The sequence below is a fragment of the Bos indicus genome, chromosome 2, assembly GCF_029378745.1.
Source record: "Bos indicus isolate NIAB-ARS_2022 breed Sahiwal x Tharparkar chromosome 2, NIAB-ARS_B.indTharparkar_mat_pri_1.0, whole genome shotgun sequence".
Classification (NCBI taxonomy): domain Eukaryota; kingdom Metazoa; phylum Chordata; class Mammalia; order Artiodactyla; family Bovidae; genus Bos; species Bos indicus.
The window spans coordinates 130,368,219-130,388,240 of record NC_091761.1 but is presented as its reverse complement, the minus strand read 5'-3'; positions in this window follow the sequence as shown (position 1 = coordinate 130,388,240).

The following is a 20,022-nucleotide window of genomic DNA, read 5'->3' as shown; positions in this document are numbered from 1 at the left end:
CTTCTCTCTGATCTCTCTGCCTTTAATTTCACTCTCAGTATCCACAGCTCGACCCCCTCCTAATCAGAGTGTTTTTTTTTTCCTGAATCTCAAATCTGTTCACGTCAGTTCCTCCCACAGAGCCATTCGGGGCCCCTAGTAATTCTAAGCCCCTTAGGCTGGCCTCCGAGGGCCTCCCTGCTCTGCCCCCATCTCTCTCTCTAGGCCACACCTTCCCTTTTTTGGTTCGGCGGTTCCTCGAGTGCCCCGGCTGGCTCTTACCTCTGTGCCTTTTGCAGGTGCCCTCTGCATACTCACAGTGGCACTTGCCTTCCCCCTTGTCGCAGCCCATTCATTCATCCTTGAAAACACTGCTCTGGAGTCCCCTCCCTTTTGTGATGACTTCCCTGGCCTCCGAACCACTCCTTTGCCATCTGTATCTGTTACCCCACACCCCGTGTGGCGCTGTGATGATCTGTCTTCAGGCAGCCCTTCAGCTTCTCTCTTCCTCCAGCAAGTCCTTTTTGACTCCTCCAGCCCACGGCGCCATCCACCTTCTCTGTGCTCAGCATCTCTCACATCTCCCTGGATGCCCCATTTCAGCATCTGATTGGCCTCTGTCTTGACCTCAGTTCTCTCATGAGGATTAGTCTCGCCTCTGGTGAGCTGGTAAAAAGTGCTCCTGGGTTGCAGGGATCGTGGCCTTAGTTCTCCTGGCCCCCACCCCCCAAGTATGGAGCCGGCTGCCTGGAACAAAGACAAGAGTAGACATTTAGGAAGCAGGTGGTGCCAGGTCTTCCAGCACCTATCATGTCATTTTATCCTCCTGAGGACTCTGAAGTGAGCATTAGTGTTCCTGTTTTACGGATGAGGAGGCTGCAGCTCAGAAGGTCAAGGGGCTGGGATCACCCAGCGTGGCAGCGGGGGAGAAAGGGTTTGATTGCAGGTGGATCAAGCTTGCGCTCTACTCCTGGCCAAAGTCTGGGCCCCAGAAAGACTCCCTGGGTTGGACTGGGTTGAGTGAGCCTGTCTCCCGCACATGTGGCTGTGTTGGGTTTTCCAACAAACTCAAGTACCAGCAAGTTGGAGGCGGCACCCAGGGGAAACAGCTCGTGTTGGTCCTGGCCCCAGGGTTGGAGATGCGTCCAGGGCTGCCCAGGCTGCGTGGGGGGTTGGCTGGCCTTGGGGGCCATAAGTGAGTCTCCGGGGTGTCCCGGAGCATGACCCTCCTCTGTAGTAACAGCTCCACATATTTCAGGATTTCATTTCATTTATTTATTTATTTTGCTAAGATTGTGGGCAGCTCCTGTCACCTCTCTGGCTCTCGTTTTCCTCATCTAAAACAATGGAAATTAAAATAGTGTCTCCCCTTTAGATTTCTGGGGACAGGTCCTTTGCAAGGGTGGTTGTGGCAGTGCCTTGATGCTGAACAAAGTCCCATGGGCTCTGAGAGACGTTGCCTCCTCTCAGGGGGCCTATGGCAGAGAGATGGGGGTTGGGTCAACAGTCCTAGTTTACAGATAAGAAAGGCAGGGCCTCCAGCCATGGACGGACTTGCTCTCTTCCCATGAGAGAAGGAACTGGGACTGCTCAGGGTTTTGAATCAAGTTCAGAGCCTTTCTATGCAGGAGACCCCAGTTCGATTCCTGGGTCAGGAAGATCCCCTGGAGAAGGGATAGGCTACCCACTCCAGTCTTCTTGCCTGGAGCATCCCATGGACAGAGAAGCCTGGCGGGTTACAGTCCATAGGGTCTCACAGAGTCGGACACACGACTGAGCGAGTGAGCAGCATGCATAGATGGAAGTCAGAAGATAAGAGGCCACATCGTTGGCATTTAGGGCTGGGGGATGGGCTGGAGAGTTTAAAGCTGAGGGTGTGAACCCTGGAGAAAGATCACTGCACTACCAGTTTAGAGGACCAGAGAAGGAATGTTAGCTGGCCAAAGTCACGGAGCAGACTGTTGGAGCTGAGTGCAGAATTCAGCTACAGTGACAGGGCAATACAAAAAAGAAAAGAAAGAAAAAAGGAGAACAACAACAAAAAACCCCAACTGTCTCTGTTTTCTGTGTCTGTTCTCTAAGGTAACAGACGCTCTCTCTGCACTAACGCAGTTAGTCCTCCCACGGCCTGCAGCCTGTACCTCTCCGATTGTTTTCAGATGTAGAACTGGAAACTCAGTGAAGTGCTCTGAATTGTCCAGAGCTCACCCTGGGTTCATGGGAAGCCCACGTTTGAGCTCAGGTCGGACCCCAAAGCTGGTGTCCTCAGCCACTCTGACCCACCTCCACACTTGCCCGAATGTGAGTCTGTAAACTAGCCTATCAGTCAGGGGCTTTGAGGCCCCACGGAGCTGGGTCAGGGCACACAGCCAGGCTGGTTGCTGGGTGCCAGCTGTCAGGCACTCAGCTCGTGGGCAGCCAGGTGTGCAAGGACTCCATTAAAAGGAGGTAGGGTGTGGGAAGTGCCCCCGTCAGAGGATCAGGAGGCTCCCCACCTCAGAGGATCAGGAGGCTCCCCACCCAGGCCTTGGTTTCCCCATCACCAAGGGTGGATGCTCTAAGGTGCTTCCCACCCCCACATTCCTGGCCTCCCCGCTCAAGGGGGTTTGGGGTTAAGATTTGGTGGGGGTCGGGGCAGGGGGAGCCAGCCGAGCCCCTCCTCCTCCACCAAGGTGTGAGCCACCAGGGGAACGTGGGGCCGGCTGTCATGGCAACCCTGTGTTGCGAAGTGACGTAATTGGAGTTCCAAACGTGTGAAATCAAATACAACATCCCCAAACACAGCCTGGGGGTCGGCATGGCAACCGCGGGCACCAGGATGGGCAGGCGCTCTCTGCCTGGCAGCAGCCAGCCCATCTCTGCCACGAGGCGATAGAGCACCCTGCCCCCTCTCCACCCGGGCCGCCACCTCCATCTCCTCTTCTTCCTCTTTTGGTTTCTCTGGGAAGCCGTGCTGCCCAGTGGTCAGGGAGTTGATGCCAGCATTAGCCAGAGCTGGGTCCGTGTTCTGACCCATAGCAGCTCTGAGGTCAGGCAATGGGCTTTACCTCTTGACACTTGCCTTAGCTGTGACTACTATCCCATACTTTCCCTTCTTTCTTTCCCGTTGTTGTTCCTGGTCCTGCCTTCCACCCTCTGGGCACCTACAGGCCCCAGGAGTGACAGTGGCCCAGGAGCCTAAACCCCTAGGCTATCAGTCAGGCCCCATGTGGCTTTACCTCTGATCTCAAGCTTAAATCTTCCCTTCCTTGGACCTGGGTCCTCTCCTGTAAAATAAGGTGTGGTGCACCTGTCTCTTTCCAAGCATAGGCATCTGCATCAGCATCACCTGGGCGCCAGGTTGGACGTACAGGTTCCTGTGGTGCAATCTAGGAATCTATTTTAATTGGCTCTCCAGGTGAACGGAGACCTAACCCAGTGTGAGAATCCCTGGACTAGATAGGTCCTTGGATCCTATGCCTGCCTCTGATTGCCCTCCAAGAACCAAATGCCTGGCTCTGATTGGCCCCCAAGACCCAAATGCCTGACTCTGATTGGCCCCCAAAACCCAAATGCTCGGCTCTGATTGGGCACCTTACAGGATCCTCTTTTTATTCGGTAGCCCTGTTGCTGCCAGGCCGAGGCAGCCTTCCTTTGGTTTCTGTCTTGTTCTCTCCTATTCATTCAAGCAACAGGTGTTCTTGTGCCAGATACTTACCTTTCCCGCACGAGTGAGGATCTGGGCCGCCCTGTGTGTCTGGGGGTGGGACTGAGAAAGTAGGGACGGACAAGCCACTCGCCTCTCTGTGACCCAGTTTCTTCCAGTATAAATGGGGATAATGATTCATTAATGAGTGTTCAGGAGAAGGAAATGGCAACCCACTCCAGTACTCTTGCCTGGAAAATCCCGTGGACGGAGGAGCCTCGTAGGCTGCAGTCCATGGGGTCGCTAAGAGTTGGACACGACTGAGCGACTTCACTTTCACTTTTCACTTTCATGCATTGGAGAAGGAAATGGCAACCCACTCCAGTGTTCTTGCCTGGAGAATCCCAGGGACGGGGGAGCCTGGTGGGCTGCCGTCTATGGGGTCGCACAGAGCCGGACACGACTGAAGCAACTTAGCAGCAGCAGCAGCAGCAATGAGGATTCTGCCCTTTCTGAGCTGGAATGGGGCTTGGGGGCAAGGAAGACGGACACATTCTTTGCGAAACTGTGGCATGCCTGGCACCGTGCTGGATGCTCTGCATGGCTAACTCGTTCAGTGCTCCCAGGAGTGGGGGCTCTTTATCCTTACAGTTGAGGAAACTGAGGCTCAGAGAGGTGACGACGCATCTGAGGCCACTCAGTAAGTAACCAATTTGGATTTAAACCATCTCTTGACATCATGCTCTTCTCCAGTTACTTTTTTTTTCCCTTTCTTACCTCTAGTCTCCTCCCCCTTCTCCCTCTTTCTCGTCTATTTTCCATCAAAGGTCTGGAGAGTCTTCTGCATTCACGATCAGTCTCCGTGTCTTTACTTGCCACTCCTGAAATCTATTTACCCACCTTCCAGTCCCACCAAGGAGCATCCTGGGACAAAACCCCATGGTCTTGACGTCTCTGGAGCACTCTTCCTGGAAGTCCACTATCCTCCTGGACTTTTCTGTTCCACCATCTCTCCTGGGTTTCCTTCAGTTCAGTTCAGTCACTCAGTCGTGTCCGACTCTTTGCAACCCCATGGGCTGCAGCACACCAGGCCTACCTGTCCATCACCAACTCCCGGAGTTTATTCAAACACCTGTCCATTGAGTTGGTGATGCCATCCAACCATCTCATCCTCTGTCGTCCACTTCTCCTCCTGCCCCCTGTCTTTCCCAGCATCAGGGTCTTTTCCAATGAGTCAGCTCTTCGCATCAGGTGGCCAAAGTATTGGAGTTTCAGCTTCAGCATCAGTCCTTCCAATGAATATTCAGGACTTATTTCCTTTAGGATGGACTGGTTGGGTCTCCTTGCAGTCCAAGGGACTCTCAAGAGACTTCTCCAACACCACAGTTCAAAAGCATCAATTCTTTGGCGCTCAGCTTTCTTTATAGTCCAACTCTCACATCCATAAATGACTACTCATAATTTAAAGGATTAAAAAAAAAACCCAAACACCTGTTGGGCACCTGCTACATGCCGCTCTGTGCTGAGTGGGGCGATGTGTGGTCCTCGTTCTCCTGAGTGGGGAGCACAGCGAGGAGCATGGTCACTGGTCTGTACCTCCTCTTCCTGCTTTTGGCTGGTGGATGCTCGGCTGGTTCTCCCACTTTCCTCCTCTGCCTGTCTGTGCACTCTTTCTTCATGGTTTTGTCTGTTTCCATGGCTTTGGCCTCCACCTGCAGCCTGGGGAGTCCCCAGGCCCTAGTCCAAAACATTCTGTAATGAGCTCTGACCTGAGATGTCCGCGGACCACCCGGATCCCATCACCTGCCCCTAATTGTTCTCTGACTCCAGATGTCCCCTCCAGTCCCTGCCCCGCTGAGTTGCCATGGTGCTTTCTCTGTGACACTAGTCAGACTGTGACTGGTCAGTACCACAAGGTGGAATCCTCACTCTTTGATCTGTCCCACTCCTACGCATCCTGTGAGACTCAGCCCAGACATCACCTCCTCTGGGAAGCCTTCCAGGACTGATCAAGTGACTGCTCTGTGTGTCCCCAGTACAGAGGCTTCCCTCCAGCCCTGTGGGATCCTTGAGCCTGGGGTCTGGCATGGAGTAGGGCACCCGTGAATATGCCTTCAGTAGAGCCAAGTGACTGTAAGAGCTCACAGACACCTAGTCCAAACCTCTTGTTTCACCAACAGAGACATGGAGACCCGAAGTCTCAGATGGAATTAACAGCAAAGCTAGGACTCAGCCCCAAGTGCCTGGATCCAGTTTCAGAGTCTGTCCCATCAGACATGGCCAGGGTGGTGAGAGGCTCGTAATGGGGCAGAACTTGGCACACTGAATTATCCCCTGACCCCGTCATAAGTGAAGTTGCTCAGTCGTGTCCGACTCTGCAACCCCATGGACTATAGCCTACCAGGCTTCTCCATCCACAGGGTTTTCCAGGCCAAGAATACTGGGGTGGGCTGTCATTTCCTTCTTCAGGGGATCTTCCCCACCCAGGGATCGAACCGAGGTCTCCCACATTGCAGGCAGACGCTTTACCCTCTGAGCCACCAGGGAAGCCCGTATTCTGGACTTATTTCTCTCCGGAAAGAAGCAGTTAGTTCTTTATGCTTGTCCAGTGAGACGTGCCTCATGGTGAATAGGTGGCTGTTCACGAAGTGCCCACTGTGGCCTGGCCCTGTCACAGATGTTATCTAGCTTCTGTTGTCTTGGGGAAGGAGCCAAGAGGGGTGAGGAAGACCGAGCGTTTCCTCTGAGGCAGGATCTCGTGTGAGGCGCCTTGACCTCTTCCCCAAGTGCTGGGTGCACAGTGGGTGTTCGCTGAGCTTGGCACTGCACAGAGGACATGCTGGTTGGACCTCAGGGTGCCTAGCTGAATTCGATCAGAGAGTAACTGGAGCCGGTGAAGATGCAGAGCTGAGTGACTGCAATATCAAATGCACTTGACGCCAGACCCCAGGCCTGGGGTCTCCTTCTGAGTCCCACGTGGGTGAACCCCTCTAGGATGGGGTGTGAGGCGGTGAGATGCTGCAGTACCCAGCACAGTCTGGGTTCTCAGGAGGCCCTCACACATGGACGCTGGGTGACCTTAACACCCAGGTGACCTTGGGGGTGGCTGTGTCTCTTGGACCTCAGGCTCCTGGTGACAAAATAGGAGTCCTTACTCTTTCCAGTGGACGTGGCTTGAAGGCCTTAAGGGTGAACACTTCCTGTGTGTCAGGCCTTGCTCCAGTACTTCACAAGTACAAACTCATTCAGTCTTCACAACTACCTTTTGCGGTTGGTGCTATTTCAAGCCCCATTTACAGATGGGGAAATGGAGGCCCAGAGAGGTTCAGGAGCTCACCCAGGGCTGTGCAGCTGGCAGACAACCCCTGAGCCCCGTGGTTAGGAGCCTGGGCTCTGGAGCCAGATGGCCGGGGTTTGCCCATGCTTCTAATCACTGGGCTCAGTGACCTTTTTGCTCAGCTTCCCATTACCACGGGATAAAATCCAGCTGCCTGATTGTGTCCCATGGGTGCTGGGCGACCTGGCTCCTGTCTGTCTGGGGCCTCCCACGTCTGCCCCGTCACCGTCCCTATAAGCCTGGCTCTCAGGTGCTGTTTGTTGGATGAGTTAAGTGTACAAATGAGTGGGAGAAACTAGTATCAAAATCACTTAGGAGGGAACATAATGAAAGCAGACAATTGAAGATACAGCAAAACCCACTGAAGTCAGCTGAGACCCAGTGTGTTGGGCTCTGTCACACAGGTTTCTCGGCAGTCAGGGGCTGAGCTGACAGGAATCACCAGCGAAGTCAGAGTGACTTTATATTTTCCCTCGTGTGTCTCAGTTTCCTCACCTGTAAAATGGGCATATAATAATGCTTGTGCGTGTGTGCTAAGTCGCTTCAGCTGTGTCCAATTCTTTGCAACCCCATGGACTGAAGCCTTCCAGGCTCCTCTGTCCATAGGATTCTCCAGACAAGAATACTGGAGTGGGTGACATGCCCTCCTCCAGGGAATCTTCCCCACCCAGAGGTCAAACTGGCATTTCTGTGTCTCCCATATTGAGAGGCAGATTCTTTTTTTTTTTTTTCTGTTATTGGTTTCTAGTTTAATTCCATAACAGTCAGAAAATACACATTGCATGATTTCAATTTTTATATGTTTGTTGAGCTTTATTGTATGGCCCAGGATATAATTTATCCTGTTGAATTCCTCTTGGAGCGTGGGGGGAAAAAGTGTGTATTTTGCTGTTGTTGAATGACTTCCCTGTAGTTTTTAAGTTTTTGTTTATTTATTTTAATTGGAGGATAATCCCTTTACAGTATTGTGATGGTTTTTGGAAAGGCGGATTCTTTAGCACTGTGCCACCTGGGAAGCCCGTAATAATGTTTACCTCGTAGAATTACTGAGAGGATGAACTGAGTTATAATTTGTGAAGCACTTAGAACAGTGCCTGGCATGGAGCTGATGCAATGTAAGAGCTGCTCTTGTCATTATTATTCCTAAAGGGTAGATCCCCTCGTGTGGGTGGAATTAGAACCTCATTTCTGGGATCTGGTTCAAGGAAGGAGGTGGAAAAAAAAGAGGGCCTGGGGTATATCTTAGTGTGACCAAGGATTTGCAAAGGGCAAATACAACTAAGACATGGATCTAATCCAAATGTAGTATTTGTTCTGATCTTGTCCTCTGATTGGCACAGAACTCGACTCCTCTTCTGCACTCTTCCATGGGAGCGCTGGGAACCAGCTCACAGCCCAGGGTAGCAACTCTTCCAAGGGGGATGGCCTCATTCAGACTGGGGCGCCTGGGAACCCCTCAGCTGCCCAGACAGGGCTCACTGCCGCCTGCTCCCCTGCCGTGGCGGCTGGTCCTTGGTGGACAGTGAGGGAAACAGGGGCATTGGAGTGGGGAAGTTGTCAAGGCTGGGCCATGGTAACTGTTCCTGTCCACCTCCAGCCTGCTCATTTAGGCATGAGACGTGATGGGCATCTGGGCAGAAGAAGAAGATGCCCATGCCCATGATCTAATCCTTCCCAAAGGCCCCATCTTTTAGTGCCATCACATTGGGGGTTAAGATTTCAATACGTGAATTAGGGGGGAGCACAAACATTTAGTCTGTAGCAAGTAGTACAAGGTCCTCTAGTTTGCTCCTCTTCACATCTGACTTGGCTATTCTTGGTTCTTTGCATCCTAATTTTAGAGTCAGATTGTCACTGCACATATGTATGTATGTATCTATCTATATATACAAAAAATCTGCCAAGAGTTTTATTGTGATCTCTTTGGGTTTCCACATCAATCTGAGGAGAATGGACATCTTTCTGATACTGAATGTTCTAATCCATCATGCGTGCACGTGTGCTAAGTTGCTTCAACTGTGTCTGACTCCTTACGACCCTAGGACTGTAGCCTGCCAGGCTCTTCTGTCCACCAGGCTCCTCCATCCATGGGATTCTCAAGGTAGGGCTTCCATGCCCTCCTCCAGGAAGTCTTTCTGATGCAGAGATTGAACCTGCATTTCATATGTCTCTGGGGTTGGCAGATAGGTTTCTTTACCACTAGTGCCACCTGGGAAGCCCCTAACCCATCATACTTTGTTTTAAAAATAAAGTTGATTTTGTATTTTCCTTTATAGATGTGATAAAGCAGAAAAATTGGAAATGACATGTTGATAGAAAGTCATTTTCTAAGAATTTAATGCTAACATCATGGTGGGTCTCTTTATTGTAGTTTTTCTGCAGATTTTGTTTAATATACAGCCCATAGGGTTGCAAAGAGTTGGACACAACTGAACGCACGATGGATGGATGGATACTTCGTGGACGTTTGTGTATTCAATTTTATACTTAACATTAGAATATAAAATTTTCATGTTATTTCAAAATCTTTATAGATGTAAATTTCAGGTTAGAAAGTAAATTATGAGTTGATAATCTATTGTCTAACTATCTAATCCGTAATTTAGAAATGGAATATTGGGTCAAAGCTATACAGCTACTTGAAGGCCCTTTATCCTTATCATGGAGCCAGCCAGTGGCAGAATCAAGACTGTGAGCCATAACCCTGACCTCGCCTTCAAAGTCCAAATCCACTGGCCTTAGGGCCTCCAGGCAGTGGAGGAGACATGGCCTCCTTCCTCCTGGCCCAAGGTCATTCTGAGTGGCTACACCTCAGGTTTGCCTGAGATATTCTGCCCTGGGTAACCATGACCCAGGGTGGTGGATGAAGCTGCCCTTTCTCACCGATTAGGGTTATGGTGGGAAAAGACAGCCCTTTATTGGGCCCCCAAGGAGTAGGGCTGAAGGACACCATTCCTTTTAGTGAAACTCTGCCAAGGTTTTCTGTACACTTTCTATGTGCTGGGCAGAGTAGGGGTAGTTAGAAGAGGTAGGGTGTGGGAACAGAGGATCTGAGGAGGAGTTCTGGTCAATTCTTTTTTTTTAAGAGTGAATGCTTTATTTATTTTTGCCATACTGTGAGGCTTGTGGGATCTTATTTCCCCGACCAAGAATTGAATCTGGGCCCTCAGCAATAAGAGTGAGGAGTCTTAACCACTGGACCACTGGGGAATTCCCCTGGTCATTAATACTTGTGTGGCTGTGAGCTTGAGGTGATTTCATTTCTCTGAGCCTTGGTTGCCTCATCTGTCACTTAGAGATGTATACACCCACCTCCCAGGGCTCTTGGATGTTTAAAACAAGATGATGTAGAAGAAAGGCCTTCGTAAATGGCTCGGGCCAGGAGCTTAAACACAGGTATTCAGTGTGAAAAACCTCATAGCCAAAGAAGAGTCTTTTATCAAGTTCTCAGACTCTTCGTTTCTTTCCACCAGTCAGAAGGTCCTCCCTGGGATCGCCTAAGGGTCTGTGGTCATGGTTCTTTCTGCCTCCAGGCTTCCCTGTGGTTCTCTGACCAGGCATCAGATGGACCCGTTTCTTTCATCTCTGATGACTCTCAGGCTCTTGGCAAGAATTGTATGCCCTAAATTCAGGCTGCTATAATAAAAATACCCTAGACTGGGTGACTTAAACAACAGAAGTTTCTTTCTCTCCGTTCTGGAGGACAGGAAGTCTGAGTCCAGGGTGCTGGTATCATCAGGTACTGGCGAGGGCCTGCTTCTTGGTTTCCAGCTGGGCCATCTTCTCACTGTGTCCTCGTGTGGAGGAGAGAGATCATCTCACGGTGTCTCTTCTTCTAAGGGCACTAATCCCATTCGTAAGAGTTCCACCCTCATGACCTACTAATCTCCCAAAGGCCTTACTTCCAAATACTATGACCTTGCGATTAGGGCTTCAGTGTATGGATCCTGGGGGAGCACAGACATCCCATCCACAGCAAGGCCTCAGGTCAGAGCTTGGTGGCATTTCCCAGCTGTCCTAGGCATTTCCCGTTTGTCTGAGATTAACTTCACAGTCAGCACTCAGGACGACTGCCATCCACTCCAGTCCTGACCACCACCCAGGGGTGGTCTTGGCAGTTCCCATAGCAGAGGTCACCTCTCCATGAACGGGGCCCTTTCAGTCCTGGTGATGGGAGGTGACTACTGGACCTGACACAATCATGGGCTTCCTACACTGGAATAAGTGGTGATGGCGGCACAAGCTGATATTCACATCCTGCGTGTCTAGTCTATTTGGTACCATGGTAACTGGGCAGAGGTCTGATTTCCACCCTAAGCCAACTTTCTGTTCTGCATATGAATCCACCTATTGGTACTGAACCAATCTGAGCAGGATGGACTTTTGCAGACACCTTCTGGGTTTCCAGCACAGAGATGGTGAGCAGGAAGAGCCCAGGGATGACTGCACAAGTAGCATCTCCGTACGGAGGATGCAGGTCTCTGTTTTGATCTACTGGAAGGACCTAGATGCAGAGATGTGAATGGCAGGAAGCTGAGCAGGAACTCAAATGTGTGTCTGTTTCAAGTACTGGTAGTTTCCAAGTCCTGGGCACCCTGAGGGGTTTCTGACCCCCTGTCCACTAGTCCAAGCTTGACCCTCCCCTTTGCCTGCCCATTGTGTGATGTTGAATGGTGAATGCAACTTCCTTAAATGTTAGTGTCCTCTTCTATAAAAGAGGGTAAATAAAATATCCCTCCTTAAAATGAGGGTGATAATAATCTTCCCAAAATAGGAGCAATAATAGTCTGCCCATGTAGAGATTTTCTTTTAAATTAATAGACTTTGTGTTTTAGAACCGTTTTAAGTTTATAGAAAAATTGAGCAATTGTACAGAGTTCCATACACACACACGCACACACACACACACACAGAGTTCTCTTTTTGTTAACATCTTGCTTTCGTATGGTACATTTGTTGTAATGACATATCATTGTATATTATTATTAACTAAAGTGTATACTTTATATTAGGGTTCCCTCTTTGTGTTGGCAGTCCTGTGGATTTTAACAAATGCATGACATCACGTGCCCACCATAACAGTATCATGCAGAATTGTTTCACTGTCCTAGAAATTCCCCGTGTTCCACATATCCCTCTCCCTTGCTCCCCACTGCCCTGGCCACAAGAACCCCTGGAAACCACTGATCTGATAGTGTCTCCACAATTTTGCTTTTTTCAGAATGTCACACAGTTGAGCTATAGAATATGTTGCCTTTTCAGACTGACTTCTTTAAATTAGCAACATGCATTGACATTTCCTCCAAACTTTTCATGGCTTGATGCTCATTTCTGTTTGTTGTTGAATAACAGGAGAAGGGATGACAGAGGATGAGATGGTTGGATGGCATCACCGATCTGATGGACACGAGTTTAAGCAAGTTCTGGGAGTTGGTGATGGACAGGGAGGCCTGGCATGCTGCAGTCCATGGGGTCGCGAAGAGTCAGGCGTGACTGAGTGACTGAACTGACTGAACATTCCACTACATGTATTTGCCTATCCATTCATCTTTTGAGGGACTTCTTGATTTCTTCCAGTTTGAGAAAAATATCAGTAAAGCTGCTATAAACATCTGTGTGCGTGTTTTTGTGTGGACAAAGTTTTCAGCTCATTATCATAAATACCTGGGAGCATGATTGCTGGATCGTATAATAGACTATGTTTGGCTTTTTGAGAAATTGCCAGACTGTCTTCCAAAGTGGTGATACCGTTTTTTACACTGCCATCAGCAGTGAATGAGAATTCCTGTCATCCACAACCTCATCAGAATTTGGTGGTGTCAATTTTATGGTCATTAGCTATTCTAACAGGTATGTAGTGATATTTTATATTGTTTTAATTTGCAGTTCCCTAATTACTTTGCCAACAAAGGTCCGTCTAGTCAAGGCTATGGTTTTTCCAGTGGTCACATATGGATGTGAGAGCTGGACTGTGAAGAAAGCTGAGCACCAAAGAATTGATGCTTTTGAACTGTGGTGTTGGAGAAGACTCTTGAGAGTCCCTTGGACTGCAAGGAGATCCAACCAGTCCATTCTAAAGGAGATCAGTCATGGGTGTTCTTTGGAGGGACTGATGCTAAAGCTGAAACTCCAGTACTTTGGCCACCTCATGCAAAGAGTTGACTCATTGGAAAAGACTCTGATGCTGGGAGGGATTGAGGGCAGGAGGAGAAGGAGACGATAGAGGATGAGATGGCTGGATGGCATCGCCGACTCTATGGACGTGAGTCTGAGTGCACTCCGGGAGTTGGTGATGGACAGGGAGGCATGCTGCAATTCATGGGGTCACAAAGAATCAGACATGACTGAGCAACTGAACTGAACTGAACTGAACTAATGACATATGGTCACTTGCTGGATCATCGAAAAAGCAAGAGAGTTCCAGGAAAACACCTATTTCTGCTTTATTGACTATGCCAAAGTCTTTGACTGTGTGGATCACAATAAACTGTGGAAAATTCTGAAAGAGATGGGAATACCAGACCACCTGACCTGCCTCTTGAGAAAGCTGTATTCAGGTCAGGAAGCAACAGTTAGAACTGGACATGGAACAACAGACTGGTTCCAAATAGGAAAAGGAGTAAGTCAAGGCTGTATATTGTCACCCTGCTTATTTAACTTATATGCAGAATACATCATGAGAAACACTGAGCTGGAGGAAGCACAAGCTGGAATCAAGATTGCTGGGAGAAATATCAATAACCTCAGATATGCAGATGACACCACTCTTATGACAGAAAGTGAAGAAGAACTAAAGAGCCTCTTGATGAAAGTGAAAGAGGAGAGTGAAAACGTTGGTTAAAGCTCAACATACAGAAAATTAAGATCATGGCATCTGGTCCCATCACTTTATGGCAAATAGATGGAGTAACAGTGGAAACAGTGGCAGACTTTATTTTTTTAAGCTTCAAAATCACTGCAGATGGTGACTGCAGCCATGAAATTAAAAGTCACTTACTCTCTTGGAAGGAAAGTTATGACCAACCTAGACAGCATGTTAAAAAGCAGAGACATTACTTTGTCAACAAAGGTCCGTCTAGTCAAGGCTATAGCTTTCCCAGTGGTCATGTATGGATGTGAGAGTTGGACTATAAAGAAACCTGAGCACCGAAGAATTGATGCTTTTGAACTGTGGTGTTGGAGAAGGCTCTTGAGAGTCCCTTGGACTGCAAGGAGATCCAACCAGTCCAATCTAAAGGAAATCAGTCCTGGGTGTTCATTGGAAGGGCTGATGTTGAAACTGAAACTCCAATATTTTGGCCACCTGATGCAAAGAGCTGACGCATTTGTAAAGACCCTAAAGTTGGGAAAGATTGAAGGTGGGAGGAGAGGGGGATGACAGAAGATGAGATGGCTGGGTGGCATCACCGACTCAATGGACATGAGTTTGGGTGGACTCCAGGAGTTGGTGATGGACAGGGAGGCCTGGAGTGCTGTGGTTCATGGGGTCGCAGAGAGTCAGACACGACTGAGCAACTGAACTGAACTGAACTGAAAGACACATGACATTGAGCACCTTAAATTATACGTTATGGCTGCACTGGGTCTTTGCTGCTGCATGCGAGCTTTCTCTAGCTGCGGTGTGCAGGCTGCTCACTGCGGTGGCGTCTCTTGTTGCAGAGCACAGGCTGTAGGGCACGCAGGCTTCAGGAGTTGCAGCGTGTGGGCTCAGCAGTTGTGGTGCATGGGCTTAGTAGCCCTGAGCCATGTGGGATCTTCCCGGACCAGCGATCAAACTAGTGTCCCCTGCATTGCAAGGTGGATTCTTAACCACCGGACCACCAGGGAAGGCCCGAGCATCTTTTTATACACATATTTGGCATTTGTATGTCTTCTTTGGTGAAGTACATTCAGATCTTTTGCCCATCTTTTAAATTCTATTTTTTGTTTTCTTACTATTGAGTTTTAAGTGTTCTTTGTGTGTTTGGATACAAGTCTTCCATCAGATATGCATTTGCGAACATTTTCTCCCAGTCTGTTGCTTGTCTTTTCATTCTCTTAACGGTGTCTTTCACAGAGCAGAAGTTTTACATTTTAATGAAGTCCAGATTATCCAGTTTTTCATGTAGGGATCTTGCTCTTGGTGCTGTATCTAAACATTTCTTGCCAAACTCAAAGTCACCTAGATTTTCTCCCAGTACTTTGGTTTTCTGGAAGTACTTCAGTTTTGCATTTTACCTTTAGGTCTATGGTACATTCTGAGTTAATTTTTTTGGAAAAGTAGGTTTATGTCTAGATTCTATTTTATCCCATGTGGATGTCCAGTTTTTTCAGCACCATTTGTTGAAAAGGTTATGTGTTTTCCATTGAATTGCCTTTGCTTCTTTGTCAAAGATCAGTTAGTTGTGTTTACGTGGGTTGATCTTGGGGGGTTCTCTGTTTTGTTCTATTTATCTATTTGCTTAATATTTAGCAGATACACTGTCTTGACTACTATAGCTTTGTAGTATGTCTTGAAGTCAGGTAGTGTTAAGACTTTTTTCTCATTCAGTTTTGTGTTGGATATTCTGGATCTTTTGCCTTTCCATGTAAATTTTAGAATCTGTTTGTTGATATCCACGAATAACTTGCTCAGATTTTAATTGGTATTGCATTGAATCTATAGTTCAGTTCAGTTCAGTCGCTCAGTTGTGTCCGACTCTTTGCGACCCCATGAATCGCAGCACGCCAGGCCTCCCTGTCCATCACCACCTCCCAGAGTCCACCCAAACCCATGTTCATTGGGTCGGTGATGCCATCCAGCCATCTCATCCGCCGTCGTCCCCTTCTCCTCCTGCCCTCAATCCTTCCCAGCATCAGGGTCTTTTCAAATGGGGGGAAGTTGGAAAAAACTGTTATCTTAGTAATATTGAGTATTCCTATTCATGAACGTAGACTCTCCATTTATTTATTAATAGATATTTGATATTTTCAGTTTTGTGGTTTTTGTCATATAGATGTTATGTTTTTGGTTAGATTTACACCTACGTGGTCTTTCCAGGTGGCGCTGGTGGTAAAGAACCACGTGCAAGTGCAGGAGACACGAGAGCTGCAGGCTCAGTCCCTGGGTGGGGACGATCCCCTGGAGGAGGGCATGGCAACCCACTCCAGTATTCTTGCCTGGAGAACCCCATGGACAGAGGTGCCTGGCGGGCTACAGTCCATAGGGTCACAAGGAGTCGGACATGACTGAAGCAATTTAGCACATATGCATACCTAAGTATTTGATTTTTGGTGCTAATGTAAATGGTATTGTATTTTTAATTTCAAATTCCAATTCTTCATTACTAGTACATAGGAGAGCAATTGACTTTTGTATATTAACTTTGAATCCTGAAACCTTGCTGTAATCCCTTGATAAAATAGTTCTAGGAGGTTTTCTTGTAGGTTCTTTGAGATTTTCAGTATAGACGATCATGTTATCTGCAAACAAAGACAGCTTTATTTCTTCTTTCCCAATCTGCATACCGGCTACATCCTTTTCTTATCTTACTGCAGGGCTTCCAGTATGATGGTGAATAAGAGGACTAAAAGGATTCATCCTTCCTTTGTTCCCAAGTTTAGGAGGAAAACATCTAATTTCTCACTATTAAGTATGATGTCAACTATAGGTTTTTGGTAGTTCTCTATCAAGTTGAGGAACTTTCCCTCTATTTCCAGTTTGCTGAGAGTTTTTTTCTTTTTAAATCATACATGGGTTTTGTATTTTGTCACATTTTTTTCCTGCCCATTTAGGGTTTGGAGAAGATTAAATGAGCTGGTGCCTATGCAGCACCCGGCACAGCATATGGCAAATACTCAATATATGTGTAACTGAAAGGTAACAAACATAAAAACTTGCTCATTGTTGATGTACAGGAGAGCAGTTGACTTAAGTGAAGCCACTCCGTCGCGTCTTACTCTTCGGGACCCCATGGACTGTAGCCTACCAGGCTCCTCCTTCTCCTTGCTATAATCCCCTGCTATAATTGTTTCCAGAGTTTTTTTGTCAATTCTTTGAGATTTTCAACAGACTCCAGAGCCAAATTGCCTGGGTTCAAATCCTGACCCCACCATTTACAAGCTGTGTGACCTTGACTAATTTCTTACCCTCTCTGTGACTTGGCTTCCTCATCTGCAAAACAGTGATGATAACAGTGTCTTCGTTATAGAATTGCTCAAGGATTAACTCAGTGAGCATTTGTAAAATGCTTATTGTAAAAGCACCCGGCACCTATACAAGTGATGTTATACAAGTGATATTGACCACCGTGGTCCTCTCCTATCAGCTGTAGTCAGATTTCTCCATATCAGAGAAGCTGTCGAGAACAGATAATCAGATGGTCTGGATTTGAGTCTCAGCTTTGCTGCTTACTAGCTGTATGACATTGGACAAGTGACAAACTCTTTATGCCTTGATTTTTTTCATTTGTAAAATAATAACAGTATCTACTTTATGAAGTTACCATATGGATTAAATGTGCTATATATATAATGTGCCTAGGAAAAATATGTGGCCAAAACCTGTCAGTTATTACTGTTATTTTCAGAGGCCAGCTTTTCAAGTCCTGGTCTCTAGCTGGCTTGCTCTGAGACTATGGTAGGAGAGACACATTAGACCCAGGATGCATAGCCAATCTAACCATCAGGGTGGCCTTAGGGGCTGAGGAGGAGGTGGTGAGTTCTCCGTCACTGGAGGTATTCAGGCAGGGATTGGGGTTTTGGCTGGATGATCTAAAAACCCCTGTCTAGGCCAAGTTTCTGGGAAGTCTTAGTTTGGCTGAGTGAAGATGGGGAACAAGGTTCTGAGAAGGTGTCTAAGGAGGTTGGTTGGGGTCAGCTTTCTCCAGGTTTAATTAGAGCCACGCCACATGCATCTGTTTTATTTATTTGCTTTAAAAATTAATTTTTATTGGAGTATAGTTGCTTTACAATGTTGTGTGAGTTTCCACTGTACAGTAACGTGAAGCAGCCGTATGTGTATATATCTCCTCTCTTTTTTGGATTTCCTTCCCATTTAGGGCACCACAGAGCACTGGGCAGAGCTCCCTGAGCTGTACAGTAGGCTCTCGCTAGTTCTCTACACGTAGTATGGTGACACAGTTGGTAAAGAATCTGCCTGCCTGTGTGGGAGACACAAGAGACGAGGGTTCGATCCCCGGGTCGGGAAGATCCCTTGGAGAAGGAAATGGCAATCCACTCCACTATTCTTACCTGGAAAATTCCATGGGCAGAGGAGCCCGGCGGGCCAGTCCGTGGTGCAGCAAAGAGTGTGAGCAGGCACATACACATCACCCACTTGCGTCTGTTTTATATTTTGAGACTCCAGAGACTTTTGGGGGGGCTGGGAATGTCCGGTTCCCTCTTTTCCCTTCGCAGCTGGGGGAAACTGAGACTCTGAGAGAGGAAGTTATGTACCAAGGCCAAGCAGTGAGCCCCAGAATCTGGAGCTCCTGACTCCTAGTCTCATGCTCGCTTGATCCCATCCCTCTGATTCTTCCTGGTACTGCCACTCCAGCCCCTGATGGGCACTCTGCCTCTCAGTTCCCGCGTTGATTGATGACCTTGGCCCTGGCTTTGCTTGAGCTCAGCTCCCTGGAGTGGAATCTGCACAAGCTGCTCTTCCCCTAGGCCAAAGCTTTAAATTAAGTCTCCCCCTCTGCACGTGGGTGGGCTCTGGGTTGCTACAGTATCCTCATGGTGATGAGAGTAGCCTGCCCCTGCCACCAAGGCTGTATTCATTTATTTATTTTTTATCCAACCAACAAATGGATACTGAGTTCCTACAATATGCAGGGCTTAGGTGCTAAGCCCTGGGGATTTGGTGCTGTGTGAGACAGACAAACTCCTGTTCTTACGTATCTTACGGTCTATGGGGGAAGGCAGACAAATAGCAGTTAATTCCATTTCAGTATTGCCTTACTCAGAGTAGGCTAACTGTTGTAACAAACAACCTTAAAATGTCAGTAGCTTGATATGCGGACTTCCATGATAGCTCAGTTAATATGACGTGGGATTTCTGGTCATGTGACTCCCTTTAGATACTCTCACCTAAGCAGTGGCTCAGAGACCCAGGCCTTCGGTTCTACCCGAAGGTAGAACCTCTGCAGGTCCTCAGCATCCTTTTCATTCAGCTGGAAAGAGGGGGAAAGAGAAAGCACCTGTAGAATTACATGGGAAGTGAAATCAAGGCCAGAGCTGGGATGGCTTCCATCACTTCTGCCCTTCTTCCATTGGCCAGAACTCAAGTCACATGGCTCTACCTAACACCAAAGGAGACTGGGAAATGTAGTCTGGCTCTGTACCCGGAAAGAATAGGAAATGGGATTTGCTGAACACATGGCCGTCTGTGCCACTGTGTGATCATTTCAGTGTAAGGGGAAAGCCCAGGAAGGCTTCTCAGGGGAGGTGACATCCGGTCCGAGGCCTGAGGATGAGTAAGAGTTGGCCAGGGCAACGTGGAGGGAGAAAGCTTCTCCTTGTATAGAGAAGGATTCAGCATGATGTGTTTGAAGAATAAACGATACTCTGGTTAGAACTGAAAATGGGAGTTGAGGCGGGTAGTGAGTGATGAGCCTGGACAGTGGGACCCAGAACCTGAATGACCTGTGCTCAGGACAGCAAGAATCAGGAGAGGGGAAACTTAGATAGATCTCTCAGTAGCAAATGGGCTGGAAGGGCATGAGGCTGAAGGTGGGGAGCTGCTGGAGAGTCTAGGTGGTAGGTGATGGGGCTGGACAAGGGCAAGGGCTGTGATGTGGGAACGAGGGGCTGCTATTTAGAAGGGAGATTTGATAGGGTCTGGTGACCCATCAGATGAAAGGATGATGAGGCAGAATGAAGGACACAGCTGAGGTTACATAGTACCTATGTGGTTAGTTCAGCCAGAGGGTTTGGCTGAATATATCCCCCTGTTTTGTAAACAGAGTTTTATTGAACACAGCTCTGCCCATTCATTTATGTATTTTCTGTGGCATGGTTTACACTACAGTGGCAGCTGAGTAGTTGTGACAGAGACCGTATGGGCCTTCAAGACTACAATATTTATTATCCAGCCTTCTACAGATCGGTTTGTGGACCCTTG